Here is a 19013-nt window from a genome sequence, read left to right as displayed (position 1 = left end):
TTCCAGGTCAGCCTGGACTAGAGTGAGACCCTACCTCAAAAAAAAAAAAAAAAAAATGTTCCTAAGCCGGGTGTAGTGGTGCATGCCTTTAATCCCAGCACTCGGGAGGCAGAGTTAGGAGGATCACCGTGAGTTTGAGGCCACCCTGAGACTACATAGTGAATTCCAGGTCAACCTGGGCTAGAGTGAGACCCTGCCTCAAAAAAAAACAAAAAAATTTTTTTTTTAAATGTTTCTAGCCTCAAGGTTGTCCTTGTGGCCTGGAGCAAAGCTGAGGCTGTTTTTGTCACCCTCCTCTTTGGGGTGCTCCTTAGCTTCCCAAGAGACTCATAAATGCCTTGAGGGTTTAACGAAGTTCTGTGCACACTGAAACCAGCATTTCAGCAACTTTTAGAGGGCTGGGCCATCTCAGCGCTAGTGCTCTTATATGAGATGTGGAGGCTCCTGAAGCTGCAGAGCCACTTTCACAGGAGGAGTAGGACACGCACACATAGACTGGGTATCTATTTAAAATGATTGGCCTGTTGTATATCAGCACTCAGGAGGCAAGGCAGAAGGTACATGAGTTTAAGTCCAGTCTGGACTATAGTAAGACCTTGTCCTAAAAAGAATTAAAAAATAAAACAGGTGATTTGACTTCAGAATAGCATTTCTCAAACTATTTTAAGATGAAGCTGATGGAATCTGAATTTTATAATTTGATTTCTTTAGAAATGGAGCATGCTAGGGTCAAGGACCATGTTTAACACTGTATGTAAGATGCAGTGCCTATTTATTGAATCAAATCCCCTGTAAGTGAGCACCTCCAGAAAAAGTCATTTGGACACATGGTGACTGCCTCACTCTCCCTTTCATTTGGGCAGGGTTGTCTTACCAGCTTAGATCCCTGCCTCACGGGTAGATGCAGCGGTAGAAGTAAGAACTGCAGGTGAGGATGTGATGAGAGGTTCCACTAGTCTACTAGAGCCCTTTCTACTGCCAGAAATAGAAGGTAAGAGAGGAGACAGACTACAGTCAATACGTGGCCTCAGCTTGTAAGTAGGGCAACATAAGCTTAGAGATAGCCTTAGACATAATGGGGAATGTGATTTGAATTTCTCACTGTTGAAACAAATTCAAACCCTTAGCATTGGGGACCCTTCGCCCAAAGTGGAAAGTGATAATCCTGGTTTGTACATGTTCTGGATTTAAGAAACAGATTTTTGCCGGCCATGATGGTACACGCCTTTAATCCCAGTACTTAGGAGGCAGAACTAGGATGATTGCCTTGAGTTCAAGGTCAGCCTGGGCTAGAGTGAGACTCTACCTCAAGAAAAAAAAATTTTTTCACCTAGGAAGGTTGAGGTGAGCAGTTGGATTTAGAATATATGTTGGAGCCCTGAGCGTAGCAATGGCCTACCTGTTGATGCTGAACAAGCGTCTGGCTCTTACTCTATCCTGGCTGTCCATTCTTAACCAAAGGCTGTACTTCACACCAAAAAGCCATATGGATGCTTGTTTTTGAAACAAACCTTCCTTAGAATTAAAGTTTTCTGTGAACTGGGCCAGTGCTGTCCTAAGCTATGAGCTCTGGCTATAGTTGGCACCAAATTTTGTATATTTCCTTGAAGTATGTACGTGACTTTGGCAAGATTGGGGGAAAAGGAAGACTTCAGAATTTCATTGTTTTGGAAGATGAAATAACTGCTTTGTCAAGGTGTCATGTATGTGCAGTTGCTCTGCAACAATTCAGTTTCCTGTAACTGTCCAGGTGGTTCTAACTTTTAATTCAGTACTTGACTTTTTAGTACCCAACTTCAGAGCACCAGACTTCTTAGCAAGCAAGGCTGGAAGATTCTCAGTGTTTTTCTTATGGGGAGAGTAGCCTAGCTGGCTTGTGGTGCTAGACTTGATGAATTGTGAATGTTAATTATACTGATCAATACAGTGGCCTTGGTAACAGCCTTGTAGCTTCTGTAGAATCTGTTTACTTCAGGGCTTTAACAGAAAAAGAGACCAAGTTGGTTGGGGACATGGCGTTCTCACTGTAATAAGCCGTATTGTCAGTCCAAGGAAAACACATACTGGAGGGCTGGCCTCACTGCATCTCTTCTCCAGGATTTCCCCGGGGAAACGTAACTTTGGAGGGAGTTTCTGTTCTTAGTTGCTGGTGGAGAATGACTGGGTTGGCAGAGGCTTGGTTCTTAGGGAGAGGAAGTAAAGGATGCCTCAGGTCGCACAGGTAGAAGGAAAGCACCTGTGCTGAAGTTCGTTTCTTCCCTGTATAGTTTGTAATTGGGAGTGCATGACTGAGATGAGTTTCAGTCCCTACACTCAGGAGTGAGAGCCCTCATTTGGGGAGTACTGAGTACATAATTCTGCTCATTCTTTTCTGACTCCATAGGGAGGGGATTAGCTGAGTGCTGGGCATGATTGGAATGAGAACATATTGGCAGTTTTTCTGAATTTGGACCAAGTCTTGGTTTAGAAAAGAAAAAAAGTTTCTGTTCTCAGACTTTTTGTCATGTTCTAACCCTTGGGGACCCATCAAGAAGACTGTACTGACAGGTGGAGTTGGTATTGAAGAAAGATTTTCCACTTCTTTTGCCTTATTTGATCTCTGCAAAAGGTGTGTTTAACCTCATTTGTTCCCATGTTCCTTGAGCTGCTTTACTGTGAGCCTGGTAAACCCTGTGCTTCTGTTTGCTTTTTCAGGTCCTGCTTAGATTGCTTGTGAAACCAGCACCTCTCATGGGATGGGGAGGATTGGAAGGCATAAGTCAAATGGCACTTTTTGAAAATATTCATATTCTGGTCTCTGAATTAGACATACTTAATCACAGTGGCAGAGGGCTGAAGGCATGGAAGGCAGGTGGAGAATGCGTTGGTATTTTGAAACTTGAAAGATCCCAGATTTAGAACCACTCTGAGATTATCTAGCAAAGCTGTCCAAAATTGTTATGTAATTTTATTTTGGGGTGAGAATACGGTTATGTATGATAGATTTCTTAGCCCCTGAGAAAGAAATCATGTACCCAATGTGCAAGGTCCTAAAGATAACCTACCATTCTTCTTCTTCTTCTATGTATTCAGAGTAAGTGAGGAGCAGAAGTCATGGAGCCCTGTCAAGTCAAGTGTGAGCAAGTGCTGTGTCCCAGGACCAGGGCGAGGCATGAAAACATACCCTGTATAGCTCATTTACTTGCTTGCCTTCTTGCTTATTTAGAAACAGGCATTCATGTAGCTGAAGCTGACCTTGCATTTGCTATATTGCTGAGCATGACCTTGAACTTTGATCCTACCACTTCAACCTCTACAGCACTGTTATTACAAGCCTGTGCCACCAAACACAGTTTATGTGGTACTGGGGATTGAACTTGGACTTCGTGCATGTCAGGCAAACCAACTAAGCTACATCCCCAATCCAGAGCTTAGATTCTTAAGAGTGTCTTAACTAACCATTGGAATTTAGAGTACTCTTTGAACTATCTACATATGTATTCCAGGAAAATACATACATATATGCATAGCAGTTTAAAGATAAGGGAGAATTGTCAGCCTGAAGCCCACCTATGGACTAAGAACCTAGAAGACTTGTCTAGAATTGAGACTGTCTATGGTAAAGGTAGCTAGTCATGAGTTTTGTTTGGGATTGTTGTCCCCTAGACAGCAGTAAAACAGCAAAGGCCATTTATAAACGACTAAAGGGTGTCTATGGAAAAACAGAAGAACCAGTCCTCTCTAAGTCAGTTGCAGTTTTTGAATCTAAATTCTGTTTAAAATGCTAAAAATTGGGGGCTTGGAGAGATGACTCAGCAATTAAGGCACATGCCTGCAAAGCCTGACTGCCTGGGTTTGATTTCCCAGTATCCACTTAAAGCCAAATGCACAGTGGCGCATGTATATGGAGTTTGCAGCAGCAAGAGACCCTGCTGCACCTATTCTCTTCCTCTGTATTTCTTCCCCTTTTCCTCTTTCTCTGCAAATAGGTAAACAAAATACTAAAAATTGGACTGGGGTTCAGTGGGTAAGGTACTTACCTGCACAAGCATGAGGTCCTGAATTCAGATCCCCAGCACCCATGTAAAATGCCAGGGTTGGTGGTAGACACAAGGAATCCCTGAGGCTCACTGATCCTAGCCGAATCAGCTCTGGGTGCAATGAGACCCTCTGACTTGAATAAGATGGAGAGCAATACAGGAAGGCCCCCATCGTTGACCTCTAGCCTCCACAGGATCTGCACACACTCGTAAGAACATGCATGCATACCATACACACAAGTGCTGAGAACAATTCTGGCTTTCTGTACTCAACCCTCACATCTACTTCCTGCATGGCTGGGTTTCCTGGACTTCATGAATTAAAAATCAGGTCAGGGTTTGAGAATTGTCCTCACATACTAATTTATATTATGAGTTCCTAGACTGAATGTGGTAGCAATATTTAAAAGATTATGAGAGGACAATTTAGTGAAATTCTAGCTGCAGCACAGAAAGTTATAAAAGTTGATTGAGGAGCTGTGGAAATAGTGAAAGGGTAAAGACCAGAAAAGGAAGGCCAGAACTCAGCTGAGTAAGCTGATGAGCCAGGTGGATACCTAAAGGGAGCAGATGCATACCAATGTTAAGATCTGTGTCTTGGGAAGAGCTAGTATTTGACTTGAAAAAATGGACAGACCTGCTTCCAGGTAACGCAGAGTGCATGCATTGAAGAAACAGAAATGAAACTTCTTTTGGAGCTGTGAAGGAAGCCATGACCACTTTAGAGGTCGTTCTTGCCTTCTCTGAAAGTCAAAGACTTCTTTTTTTTTTTTTAGGGTAATCTTTACAGGAATATTCTTTTCTGTCTAAAGTCTCTGGAAATTTCCAAACTCGCACTGAAAGATTGCTGAGTGTGTTCCAATCTAACTTTGTATACAGATTCAGATCCTATTAGTGAACAGAGCTCCAGCCCTCCCCAGAGAAGTCAGGAAGTTCTACCTGGTTCCTGTTCTAACTGCTTTCCAGCATGTGGATAAACAGGAAGCCTTCAACCGTGCTGTAGACATAAGTATATCTCACAGTTTACTCAGTGATCATCAAAGCTGAAAGAAATATAATAATATACCAGTCATCTTTATTTTCTGGTTTTTAAAATATTTTTATTTATTTATTTGCCACTGCAAACGAATTCCAATTGCAAGTGCCATTTTGTGTATCTGGGATTATGTGGGTACTGGAGAATCGAGCCCAGGCCATCAAGCTTTTGCAGCAAGTGCCTTTAACTGCTGAGCTATCTCTCCAGCCCCTATTTTCTGTTTTTATAGAAGCCTTTTAATAACCAAAGAAATTTAGATCTCACTGGAACTATTTAATCTGTTTTATAGTTCTGTTCAGCTTGTGAAGCTTTGTAGAAAGCATAGCACTGAGTTTTTTGATTCTCTTTTTGTGTGTACACATATGTGGAGGCCAGGGAGGAACCCCAATTACCATTCCTCAGGTGCTCGCCACCTTGTTTTTGTTGTTGGTGTTGTTTTGGAGGTGGGTGGTGGTGATGTTTCAAGGTAGGGTCTCACTGTAGCCCAGGCTGACCTGGAATTTACTATGTAGTCTCAGGGTAGCCCTGAACTCATGGCAGTCCTCCTACCTCTGCTTCCTGAGTACAGGGATTAAAGGCATGTGCCACCATGCCTGGCTGCCACCTGGTTTTTTGAGAGTCTCTCATTTGAGGGTCTCTCATTGGCCTGGAACTCACCAGTTAGGCTGTCTGGCTGGCTAACAAGCCCATTGCCTGTTTCAACCTCGCACTGGGATTACAAGCACGCACTCCATACCCAGCTCTTTTCACTTGTGTTCTGGAAATTGAACTCAGCTTCATGCTTGTGTAGCAACCACTGTACTGGCTGACCTCCCCAGCCCCAAGGTTTTGGTTCTTAATTAAATAAGGAAATGTATATCTTCATTGAGTATGTTTGGCATTTTTTTCCACCTTTTTAAAGATATAATTGGCAAAATTATGTGTTCCTGATATATAGTGTGATGCTTTGAAACATTGTCAAATGGTTACCATGCTCTAACCAATTAACACACCCATCTCTTCAGTTACCTTTTGTTGTTGTTTGTTTTGTTTTTTCAAAGAACAGTCTTGCTCTGACCTAGGCTGACCTGGGATTCACCATGTAGTCGCAGAGAGAGAACGGGTGCGCCAGAGCCTCTAGCTACTGTACATGAACTCCAGATGCCTGTGGCACTTTGTGCATCTGGCTTTTACATGAGTACTGAGGAATCATCTGGGGTCTTTAGACTTTGCAGGCAAGTACCTTAATGAATGAACTATCTCTCCTGCCCTCAATTACCTTTTTTTGGCGTGCATATGATGAGACTACTTAAGATTTACTCTTACTAGTTTCAGACACACAGTACATTATTATTAACTGTAGTCATGACACTGTATATTAGCTCTCTATAAAGTATTCACCCTAAAACTGCAAGATTACACCCTTTAACTAACATCTCCCAATTTCCCCCACCCTCACATAAGTGAGGTCATTTAATTAAGTACTTAACATGTCAAACAGCTGTGAAACCAAGATTCATCATTAATCACATATCATGTTACTTAAACCTAGATTATTCCAATAAAAGTAATAGCCTTGCAATAACGTTTTAGCCATTGTTCTATAGAGAAGTTATGCTAGGAAGAATTCATCAGTGATAATTTTTTTTTTTTTTTCGAAGTAGGGTCTCACTCTGTCTCAGACTGACCTGGATTTAACTGCGTAGTCTCAGGGTGGCCTTGAACTCACAGCGATCCTCCTACCTTTGCCTCCCAAGTGCTGGGATTAAAGGCGTGCACTACCACGCCCGGCATCAGGGATAAAATTTATATTACCTTACCCAAATTTAATATAACTTTTTACATTGTAAAAATGTAACCTTGCTAAATCTTTCCTAGTAAGATTCAAGATGGTATGTACAGTGTGCTTTTTTTTTTTAAATTTTTTTTTTATTTATTTATTTGAGAGCGACAGACACAGAGAGAAAGACAGATAGAGGAAGAGAGAGAGAATGGGCGCGCCAGGGCTTCCAGCCACTGCAAACGAACTCCAGACGCGTGCGCCCCCTTGTGCATCTGGCTAACGTGGGACCTGGGGAACCAAGCCTCGAACCGGGGTCCTTAGGCTTCACAGGCAAGCGCTTAACCGCTAAGCCATCTCTCCAGCCCTACAGTGTGCTTTTTGAGTGGTGCATTACAGATGCAAAAGGAACCTAGTATAATTTTTTCACTTAAGGGCAGGTTCCTTAGTTATATTTATGTGTAAAAGAAAAGTTTCGTCATCACCATGCAGCACAGGATAATCTCTAAAAAGCTGTATCCTGGGCTTGGGAGAGAGCTGTCAGAAAAGTGCTTATCTTAAAGCATGAGGACCAAGGTTCCATCCTCAGAACCCCCATAAATAAATGCCTGGCATGTTGGCACATATCTGTAATTTCAGGGAGACAGAGATAGGGTTTTTTTTTATTTATTTATTTTTATTTATTTATTTGAGAGCGACAGAGAGCAAGAGGCAGAGAGAGAGAGAGAATGGGCGCGCCAGGGCCACCAGCCACTGCAAACAAAGTCCAGATGCGTGCGCCCCCTTGTGCATCTGGCTAACGTGGGTCCTGGAGAAACAAGCCTTGAACTGGGTTGCTTAGGCTTCACAGGCAAGCGCTTAACCGCTAAGCCATCTCTCCAGCCCAAGATAGGAGGTTTGTAGGCCAGCCAGTGTAGGCTAATTGGTGAACTCCAGGCCAGTGAGAGATCCTGTCTCAAAACAACAGCCAAAAAGTGAATTGCATTCCCAAGGAACACCACCTTAGTTGTCCTCTGGCCTCCACCGCACACACACATATTCATACATTTAAACAAAAGTCATATCATGGGCTGGAGAGATGGCTCAGTGGTTAAGGCACTTGCCTGCAAAGCCAAAGGACCCTAGTTCAATTCCCCAGGATCCAAATGAGCCATATGTACAAGGTGGCACATGCATCTGGAGTTTGTTTGCAGTAGCTGGAGACCCTGAGGCACCCATTCTCTCTCTCTCTCTCTCTCTCTCTGTGCTTTTTGCTCTCTCTCAAATAAATAAAATAATTTTTATAAAGTCATATCAGGGGTGGAGAGATTAGTGGTTAAGTTGTTTGCCTGAAAAGCCAAAGGACCTCGGTTCGATTCCCCAGGACCCACGGAAGCCTGATGCACAAGGGGGCACATGCGTTTGGAGTTCTTTTGCAGTGGCTGGAGGCCTTGGTGCACCCATTATCTCTCTCCCTCTTTCTCTCTCAAATAAATAAATAAAAAAATAAAAAGTCATCATATTTGCATATCCATGGTCATTGCTGCTTTGTTCACAATAACAGAAGATTGAATCAGCCGAGATGTCCATCAACAGATGAATGGATACAGTACATATATTCAGTGGAATTTTATTCAGCCATGAAGACAAGTGGAATTTGCAGGATGAAACCCAGGCTCAGAAAGACAAGTACAGCATGTTCTTTTTCATATGCAGGTCCTAACATACGATTTTTATGTATGTATGTTTGTGGAAGTAAGTGTGGGTATAGGCCATGAAACCAGACAGGGCCTGCCCATGAGGGGGTTAAGGAATGAGGCAGGGAGCATAATAGAGCACGTGACATAAAAATGGAAAAGGAAATACCAGGGCAGAAGGATACCAGTGGACAGAAGGGACAAGGAAAGGGGGGGGGCGAGTAGGGGTGTCAACAAAATCTAGGTGTATGAGAATGCCAATAAGGAAACCTGTTGTTTTGTATGCTATTAGAAATAGGTAAAAAGTTTGAAGCACATTGAAAATATACTGTTTGATTTATGTCTTAAAGTATACATATAGAGGTAGCCGGGCATGGTGGCACACACCTTTAATCCCAGCACTAAATAACCCTAGCACTCGGGAGGCAGAGGTAGGAGTATCACCACCATGAGTTCAAGAGACTACATAGTGAATTCCATATCAGCCTGAGCTAGAGTGAGACCCTACCTCGATAAACCAAACCAAACCAAACAAAACAAAAAGACATGAAAATAACCATTGAGTTTCCAGGTGACCTCCTCCCCCCCCCCCCAAAAAAAAATAGTGGTTGTTTTAACTGTGCCAAATTGGGATTCTCCTTGTACAATACACTTGGGTTTAATGTAAATAGGAAATCTTTTTGTTGTTGTTGTTTGTTTGTTTTTTGAGGTAGGCTTTCACTGTAGCTCAGGCTGACTTGGAATTCACTCTATTCTCAGGGTGGCCTCGAACTCATGGAGATCCTCCTACCTAGGAATTCTTTTATCTTGCATTGGATTGCCATACGTTGTGCTCCATACCCAGAAAGCTGTGGGGGTAAATGTCACAGTGGGGCTTTTTGCCTCTGTGGGGTTTAGACTCCATTCTCCTCTCCTGGCCCTTTACAGGTCTGAGTTGCACACAGCACCTCTCAGTGGGAGTACATTAGCAACTTTGGAACATTACTTTTGTGGGGGGGAAAAAAGGATGGATGCTTTAATTTTTTTCCTAGATGAATCAGGATTTGGCTACTGAAAGAATTGCTTCCCTTCCCTGAAGCTCGCCATTGTTCTGTTATTGTATGCCCCAAAGCCTTACTACAATGGGAGGTAGACAGTTCGGTAAATGGCAGGGGAAAGCCACTGTTTCCTCAGCCTATTCTAACAGAAGAAAAATAGTATTGCGCTGATGGTTATTATTTCAGCTTTTGCTTTATTTTTCAGTGTTAAATTGCCCAAACAAGTCACTTAACCCTCATTCTCCATCCCTTTGTTTTTGCATCTGTGCATTGAAGATGCAGCCCTTGAAAGATTTCAGAATTTTTGTTTTCTTTTGAGGTAGGGTCTCACTCTAGCCCAGGCTGATCTGGAATTCACTGTGTAGTCTTAGGCTGGCCTCAAACTCATGGCAATCCTCCTACTTCTTCCTCCCAAGTACTGGGATTAAAGGCATGCACCACCACACTTGGCTTTTCAGAATGTTTTTAAAACAGAAATGTTCTGTAAAGCCTAGTACCATTTAAGAATGCTTAAGCTAAGTGTCAAGAAGATGTAGATATTGAGGGTCTTCGTGTGCATGTACTAGTTAGTGCAGATTTTAAACTTCTAACCAGCTTTAAGTAAAAGTCCTAATCTGGTGCTCTGGGGTTGTGAGCCTCATATGCCAAGAGTTGAAAAAAAATCGTATGAAAATTATATTATGTTCTGCTGTGTCACTTATTGATAAAACTTAACAATAGCTTTTCCCACACAAAATTCTATTTTGACTTTGGGTTTCCCATGCAGCAGAAGCAGGAGGTCCTTATCTTTGAGGTTCTGTCTACTTTACCTGTCAGAGGATGATTCCTTAGAAAGCCTGTGCCATAAAAACCCTACCTTAATGGATTCGGGTCTGAGGTAGACAGGATTGCATCCTGGTGCAGCAGGTAACTCTTGTTTTAAATAGCTCTGGAGGTGTCATAGCTAGCAATCCCTTGAAACCTGTTTCTCACAATCCATCTAAGGTAATGGCTTTGCACTAAGATTTTTAGGTAAAATTAAACATATTTATATCTCTAGTTAGAAAGTCAAAAAGAAAGGCAAATGCCATATCTCTGAGATAAAATGTGCAATTCTGTTCTATATGACCATGTGATAGATTTTTGTTTATGTGATGTGTCACTCATTGGCCTACTAATTTGTTTGTAAGAACTGTGAAAACTAACATCAGAATGTGCAGTCTTAACTCAGGATGAATTGTGAAAGGTCCTGGTGGCACTCTTTAGAAACAGTTGCTGTTAGTGCATAGTCACCATCTAACATAAGGTCCTTGATGTAACGGTGTCCCTGATTGAGTTTTAACAGTTTCTTCCTCCCCTAAGCTTTATGGGAAGCAGTGGTTTCTGTCTCGTGTTAGCCTGGGGTGCAGAACACCTATTCTCATAGACTTGACTCCCACATACTGGGAGCTACTTACAGTTCATGGGCTACTTAGCAGACACTTTGCATTTCCTTTTTTTAAAATTTTTTGTTTATTATTATTTATTTATTTGAGAATGACAGACAGAAAGAGGGAGGGAGGGAGAGAGAAAGAATGGACACTCAAGGGCCTCCAGCCACTGCAAACGAACTCCAGATGCATGCGCTCCCTTGTGCATCTGGCTAACGTGGGTCCTGGGGAATTGAGCCTCAAACCAGGGTCCTTAGGCTTCACAGGCAACAGCTTAACCGCTAAGCCATCTCTTCAGCCCCATTTTGCATTTCTTTCATCTCTAGACAGTTTAGCCTTCTCAAGTGCTGAGAGCTGACTCACAGCCGAGACTCACTCAAGAAAATACATGAACTTAAAATGGAATTGACTTTTAACTTTTCATAAGCTATACTTCAGATCAAGGAAGGAAGAATTGTTACACATTTCTAATCTCCATCCTCCTTGATCGCTTAAGAAATTACAAAGGTGGCATTTGCTCAGTCTATGTAGTTGCTTTCCAAAATGCCAGAGAATCAAGCTTCCTTCTAGCTGTCCACTTGTTTCCACGTTAAATTTTCTTCCTGTGGGCATTTGTTTAAAGAGTACAGGAATACCTATCTGTAATCATCTGACACGTTTTTATCATCTTAAAAAAGATCCCAGCATACCTTGTAGTATAGGTATACCAATTTTAAGTTCTTGTGAGCTTCATTTAAAACCAAGATTGGAGCTGGAGAGATGTTGACTCAGGCTGTTGACCACAGTAATAAAAAAATATCCTTGAGAAGATTGGGATCATTTTACACAGTCTGGATATTTGATTACATAGAATTAGTAGTAAGACTTGTAAGTGTGGTAATGCTGGAAAGATTCTTGTAGGAGAGTGTTCTTTGTCCTAAAAGATGAATTCTGAAGAACTTATTGGGATTGGTGACTTTTTATGTTTGCATCCTTTTTGATTTTTTTTGCTTCAACATGTGAAAGTATATATTTGTTTCTGTGTAAATATACAGAGAAAGAAACCTAACATGGAAAATGGAAAGAATCCTAGGTTGAGAGTCTATATATTTAGTATGTTGGTCTCTTTAAATTTTTTCTTTGTTAAAGATGAGCATAACAAAATTACAAAAATAAATACCCAGTAGATAGCAGTGGTGCTAGGGGAACTGGTGAAAGATTTTTAAGAAATTACTAAAGTAAGGGTTATGTTTGAAGGAACCAGGATTTCATCAGTCACTTATACTAATACTTTTCTTTTTAAAAACCTGGAGGGGGCTGGAGAGATGGCTTAGTGGTTAAGTGCTTGCCTGTGAAGCCTAAGGACTCCATTTAGAGGCTCGATTCCCCAGGACTCACATTAGCCAGATGCACAAGGGGGCGCATGCATCTGGAGTTGGTTTGCAGTGGCTGGAAGCTCTGGCTCACCCTTCTCTCTCTCTCTGTCTGCTTCTTTCTCTCTCTCTTTGTTGCTCTCAAATAAATAAATAAAAATAAACTCTAGAGGTGGCCAAGAAAGGCAGTGCATGTACTTGGGAGGCTGATGTAGAAGGATCACTGTGAGTTTGAGGTCAGCCTCAAGTTACAAAGTGAGTTTCAGATCTTCCTGGGCTAGAGTCCCTGCCTCAGAAAAAGAAGAAAGGACAAAAAAATTTTAGAGGTGATGATAATTCAGTGTGGGGAGGAGAAGGGGGTGACTAGCATGTTTTGAATAATATTGGAGGAGTGAGATCAAGGTTAAGGAAGTATGAGCAGACCAAGCAACTGGGCATGTAGCTAGCTAACTAGCCATGGAAACATGTTAGAATGTTTTACATTCTGTTGTAAATTGTGGTTTTCAAAAGATTAGGAAGCCCTTCTCTGTTCTCTAAGTGCATTTCCCTCTAAGTGGTGGTGCCTAGATCACTGTAGTGACTAACAGCTCTTAAGGAGAAAGCCAGTGAAGTGGCTCGTTTGAAGAAGAGGGGAGTTTGGCCAGATGCTGTCTCCAGTGATTGAGCAGCATGAAGACCCGCTGCTTCTTCATCCTTTGCTCCCACCAGCCTGAACAAAATATCAAATTGAGTCTCATTTTGAAAAAGATACTTCTGACTGTGGAATTAGATTCTTGCAGTGTGTATGTGATTTAGTGGAGGCACAGAGAAGGGTGGAATGACACGTGTTGTGATTAGTCAGCCTGCCTACTCCCTCCCTACTAGCAACTCAGGCCCCATCTGGGGAGATTGAGAACTAGAAACTTGAGACAGGGAGCAGCCCAGACCTGCTGAGCCTCAAACGACTCGTTTCCGCACCCGCACAGGCTCAACTCTAGCCTGAGATTGATTCGCTCAAGATACCTTGTTTTCTGGTGGGTGTGTCAGAGGACAGTGTTGGGAAGGGAATGCTCTTTAGGAAAGCTTTCCTCTGATTTAGGTGAAAGAGACTAGACGATGCATGTCTTATTTCAAGATGTTGGTGTTTGTTATTGCTGCTGCTGCTGCTTTGGATTCATGTGAAATGAGAATCAGACTGACAGCTGGTAAGTACCAAGAAAAGGTATTTGGGGGCTAGAGGGGTGGCTTAGCAGTTAAGGCACTTGCCTGCAAAGCCAGAGGACCCAGGATTGATTTCCCAGAACCCACATAAGCCAGATGCACAAGGTGGTGCATGCGTCTAGAGTTCACTTGCAGTGGCTAAAGGCCCTGACACATCCATTCTCTATATATTTGCCTCTTTCTCTGTCTTAATCTCTCTAACAAGTAAATAAAATAAATTTAAAAAACTTAAAAGGTATTTGGACTGACTGTGTCAGCCTTTTTCCTTTCCTCTTACAGAGTGTGGTTGAGAAGAGAATCTATAAAAGAGTTCACTGGAAGATGGGTGCAAAGGGGATTAGGGAAGATGTAGGAGCCATAGAAGGAATTCTGATACCATGCTTGGCAGCTGATGTTAAAACTTCTGGCTTTGCAAATCACCTTTTTTTTTCTCAGTGCTGTTTGCTAAGAAATATGGTGATCATAATTTCTAAACAAAAATATCTGCACACTGTGTTAGAGATAGAATGTGAAAATTTTGAAAGTATCAGAAAACCAAATAGTGTACTGACTAGTTGAAAGGATACAGACCCTTCAAATGGTCCTCGACAGTAAGAAAGCCCATTTACCCCACATACTTCTAAGGCATACTTCCCTAGTGGTTTGTTTTCCTAATAATCGCTGTTTACCTGTAAGTGTAGTTCTTCACCCTTAGGAGGAAACCTTTCTGAGGAAATGAAAGCTGTACGATAGACATGTGAAATAACAAGTTTCGTAATGTGTCTGGCCTGACCTGTAATTTTCAGAAGTCTAGGTTAAACAGTATTTAGATAAGGACTAGCATGGTACCTACCAAGATATTTGAACAGATGCTTTAGAATACACCTCACACTGACCTGCTATTAAATTAGGTGGTTTGGTTTTTTGTTTTTTTTTTTGGTTTTTTGAGGTAGGGTTTCCAGGCTGACCTGCTATTCACTATGTATTCTCAGGGTGGCCTCAAACTCACGGCGATCCTTCTACCTCTGCCTCCTGAGTGTTGGGATTAAAGGCGTGCGCCACCACGCTCAGCTTAAATTAGGTTTTAAGATGTACCAAGTAGATATCTGTGTGTGCATGTAATATGGTAGCTAGGACATTGCTAAAGGAGCAGTGAAGTTCAATGGCAAAACCACTTCTTAATATTACCCTGGGTCCAAAGTATACAATACACTATGGGTATTGTCCTGATCAATGTCCCTTAGCCACAAGACCATAGAGTGATTGGCAGCTGTTTCATTTTCTGATTCAGGACCTAGAAAGTAAAGTTGGGTAAGTTCTGGGAAGGCAGGTAGATAAGCTATTTAACTAGCATTTGAGTATAGGCCATGTGTTTGTGGTGAAAAAAAAATAAAAGTTAATATGGGTGCTGGAGAGATGGCTCAGCAGTTAAAATCACTGCTGCCAAAGCCTGGCAGCCTGGGTTCAGTTCCCCAGTACTCATACAAAGCCAGATGCACAAAGTGATACGTGTATCTGGAGTTTGTTTGCAGTAGCAGGAGGCGTTGGTGTACCCATTTTCTCTACCCTTCCCTTCTTCTCTTCTTCCCCCCTCAAATATTGTTTAAAACGTTAATATGATCAACTTACCAAGGAATATATAATGGTTTTTTCTCTTGAGGCTTATAATTTTGGGGGGGGGTTGATAGTAACTCCTTTCTCTGGGTAAGTCTGTATAGTTCTCACAGTTCATTCTGTCACTTGCCTAACACTTGGTGGGATACTTGTAAAGTATCCCAAGTTATTAAATAGTGCTTTTCTTCTACCCTTCTCATTACTACACAGAAGAAGGTAACCACCATGCCTGCTAAGCTATTTTGAAGTGGTGCTTTAAAACAGCTGTTGTACTGGCCTGATAGTTAATTGGGTTTTTAAGACACAGCAAGTAGACTTCTGTATTTGGATGTGCTATTTGAAGAATGGGTCACTCTGACCTAGCCTTTCTCAGAAGTAGAATGTTGGTGTGTTTATTCAGTTGTGGTAAGGCTGGGTGGTGACTACCTTAGCACAAAATAATAGTTAACATAAGGCTATATTACCTTACATTTTGTATTATTACTCCTTAAAGATCTAGATTTGCAGGAACACTAAAGTACATCAATTAAGACTTAATGATTGGGAGGGTGCTGGGGAGATGGTTCAGTGGTTAAAAGAATATTTGTTGTGCAAGCCTGGCATCCCCAGCACCCATCACAGTGGCACAAACCCTATAATCCTAACATGCCTACAGCAGCGGGAGGCAGAGTCAGGAGAATCCTAAAGTGTGTGGGCCAGCTAGTCTAGCCTTTGCAGTGGGAAAACAACAAAAGAAGCTCTGTTTCAAAAAACAAGATGGGGGCCTAGGTAGAGAGATGGCTCAGCTATAGTTAAGGTGCTTGCATATAAAGCCTAAGGACCTCATTTGGATTCCCCAATACCCACATGAAACCAGATGTGCAAGGAGGCGCATGCATCTGGAGCTGTTCACTGTAGTGGCTAGAGGCCCTGGTGAGCCCAGTCTCTATCCCTCCTTCCCTCTCTCTCTCTCAAATAGAAATTGAAAAAAAAAAAGAGAGAGATGGAAGGAGTGGTCCAACATGACCTCTACCCACACACATGCTGTTGGCACACACACACACACACACACAGACTTAATGATCAGAGGACTTCTTAATGATAGAAAATAATATAAACAGCACAAATGTGCTTTTTCACAAATTGTGTTTTTTTCAGTTATAATTGCAATGAGTCCAACCCAGTCAGAGAGGGAGAGCTGTTATTGAGATCTGGTTTCACTGGAAACTGACACCCAAAAGTTGCTTTTGGCAGCAGTGGTTTTAGTCACAGGGTAAAGGTGAACAGTGCTCTCAGGAGCTTCCCCAAGGGGACGCAGCTAGCTGCTGGGTAGACAGCCAGTGAAGCTGGAGGCTCGGAGGAGACAGGCAGGGCCCTCACTGTGCTGCCAGTCTGCAGCTTGTAGCTTGGGCTCACAGAGAAGACAAGCTTATGCATCTGAGTGCTGCTGCGCCACCTCATAGACAGACAGGGCTTGAGTTAATATTCTGCCCACTTCCGATGTGAACCATGTTCCATTCCTTGAACAGTGAGGGTTAGGGGCTCTGCACTGAGTAGTAAGCTGCTTGCCATGTAGTCTAATATTTTTAGATGGGAAAGATTTTGCTAAGCTTGAGGCTGCTGATAAGCATTATTAATACAAGGAGAGATTGTGACTATTAATTCAGGTCTTAAGCTGCTGAAGAAAGGTTGAGCTCACTGCAGCTGCCTCTCTATATTTTTTATCAAAAAATCTGCAAACGTTATTGCAGTTCCTTCATCCCTCATGTAGGTGGTATCTGGGAACATGCCCAGAACCTTTAGAGAAAAGATGAATAAGGAAGAGAGAACCATTACAGCTGGGAGAGGAAAGGGCTTCGGAACATGCTGCCCCTGCCAGCAGCAAGGACGGTGGAGGAGGAGGGGCTGCCTCTGGAAGCTCTTAAGGGCCACTAATGGTTTTTTGACTGTGTTCTTTCCACCATCAATGTAACTGCCTATTGGTATGAAAGCCATTACCTTTGTCATCTCTCTAGTAAGACTGGCTTTGCTGCCTGCAGAAGTCATGTGGACATGCAATGGGAAACCCTATCTAGAAGGTCGAATGCTGACTTGTGCCCATCTTACTGAGTTTTTGGTTTTTTCTTCCAGTTTTGGAAGGTTTTGTGATTAAAGTGAAGATTTTAGCACTCCAAAAAAGACCCTTTTAAAACATGTTCTGGCTTAGCATATGTGGTTCAGCTTTGAGTCTTTACTGTACTAGACCTTTGAAGGTTGATTGATTTGATCTAATACAAGAAATAGAAGGCTCTTGCAATGTTCACTCACTCTGTACCTATTTACTGAATGTTGCCTTATATACGTAAGACCCTGAGCTAGATAGCTGAATATATAGCATTTAGCTTCATGCACTGTGGTTCTGTTTTTAGACTTATTAAAACATTTTTGGGCTCTGTGCCTCCTTGTTTTATACACTTGCCTGAAGAAAAACACCCAATTAGATGTTAAACCAAGATGCATTTGAAACAAAAGTACACTCAGGTTTTTCTTTCTGGCCTGCTGCCTGATTCCATTCTTTGCATTCATTCTTGGTGAGAACTATACTAGACAGAAAGCTGAACGCCCAACATGTACCCCTACTTAATGCTTTGACTATGGAATCTTAACAGTTCAGTTTTGGGTTTGTTCCTGTTAGCTGCCTGTGTTGAGGCTATAGACTAAGCCTGATTCCTACACGCAACCTGGTGCTACCCCAACTGGAGGGGCATTTACCAGGAGAGGAAGGCTGTGCAGCTGTAACTAATAGTATTTTACTCTTCCTAGCATGAAAGTGGCAATGACCAGGTCCCTTACATTGTGCAGCAGAAATTTTTAACCTATAATATTTGCTAAAAACTTAACTCAGTAGATTCTCCATGAGGCTCTTTTCAAAACTAGAGTATTGGGCTGGAGAGATGGCTTAGCAGTTAAGGTGTTTGCCTGCAAATCCAAAGGACCCTGGTTCAGTTCTCTAGGACCTATGTAAGCCATATGCACAAGGGGGTGCATGCATCTGGAGTTCCTTTACAGTGGCTAGAGGCCCTGGTGCACCCATTCTCTCTCTCTCTCTACCCCCCCCAAATAAATAAAATATATTTTTAAAAGATTCTTTAAAAAAAAACTAGAGTATGAGGAGAATCTGAATTTAAATTCTCAAACTATCCTGTTTATTCAAATTTTATAGAAAGAGCTTATCAGAGCTTAATAAGATTTCAGAAGGAAGGTTTTAAACCACCTAATAAATTTCAGTGTTTTAATACACTTTTAAAACACCTGTTAATTGGTCTATAGATAATATTCATCTCAAGCTGTGTTCTACTATAGCCAGAATTCCAAGTATCCTTCAGTACAGGGTATGGTGAAGCACATTTACAACCCAGTGTTCCGGAGGCTGATTGAGGAAAATGGGGAGTTCTAAGCCAGCCTCAGCTACATAGTAGCAAGACCCTGTTGAGAAACAAAGAGGGGGCAGGGTGAACTAAGTTGATTCTGACTTACTCTGCTTTAGTTTACCAACAGTTTACCAACAAAAATCCTTTTTCTTTTTTTTAACATTCTTCTCTGGTTAGAATTTAGGTAATTTATAGTGTGTTTTTTAATTGCTCTTTCATTAATATAATAAAAACAATTGATTTTAGATTTTTACTGGTACAGAAGATCTGGGAATACTACATTGCCTATGTGAAACATGGTTGGTCTCTGATATTAACACACTAATATCTATTGTCATTTCTAGGCATTATGTTTTTTTTTAAAAAGCAAGACCACAGGCCACTTAAGAATAAGAATATGCTACAAGAGAATATTTTTGAAGAAAAACAGAAGCACTATGGGATTATATCTATTTTGTGATAGAGTTGGGAGGAAAGGTAAAGGGCTTAGTGTGTTAAAGTTATATAAGGGGAAGGAAGAAAACTGGGATGGAGAAAGATTGG

General features: G+C 41.8%; 1 protein-coding gene across 3 annotated transcripts in view; it reads left to right on the top strand.

Annotated features, from left to right (window-relative positions):
* Positions 1–19013, top strand: part of Ahcyl1 (adenosylhomocysteinase like 1) — a 44109-nt gene that overhangs the window by 9992 nt on the left and 15104 nt on the right. The window contains exon 1 of one of the 3 annotated variants that reach the window (XM_045138235.1): positions 13389–13472. The exons of the other annotated variants lie outside the window; for them this stretch is intronic. The gene's annotated coding sequence lies outside the window, so the exon portion shown is untranslated. Of the gene's footprint in view, positions 1–13388; positions 13473–19013 lie in introns of those variants that run through there. 3 annotated transcript variants of the gene reach the window in all.

This window comes from Jaculus jaculus, chromosome 19, assembly GCF_020740685.1.
Source record: "Jaculus jaculus isolate mJacJac1 chromosome 19, mJacJac1.mat.Y.cur, whole genome shotgun sequence".
In the NCBI taxonomy this organism is placed as follows: domain Eukaryota; kingdom Metazoa; phylum Chordata; class Mammalia; order Rodentia; family Dipodidae; genus Jaculus; species Jaculus jaculus.
The sequence above is the reverse complement of the archived record's forward strand: the minus strand, read 5'-3'. Positions and strand labels throughout refer to the sequence as shown.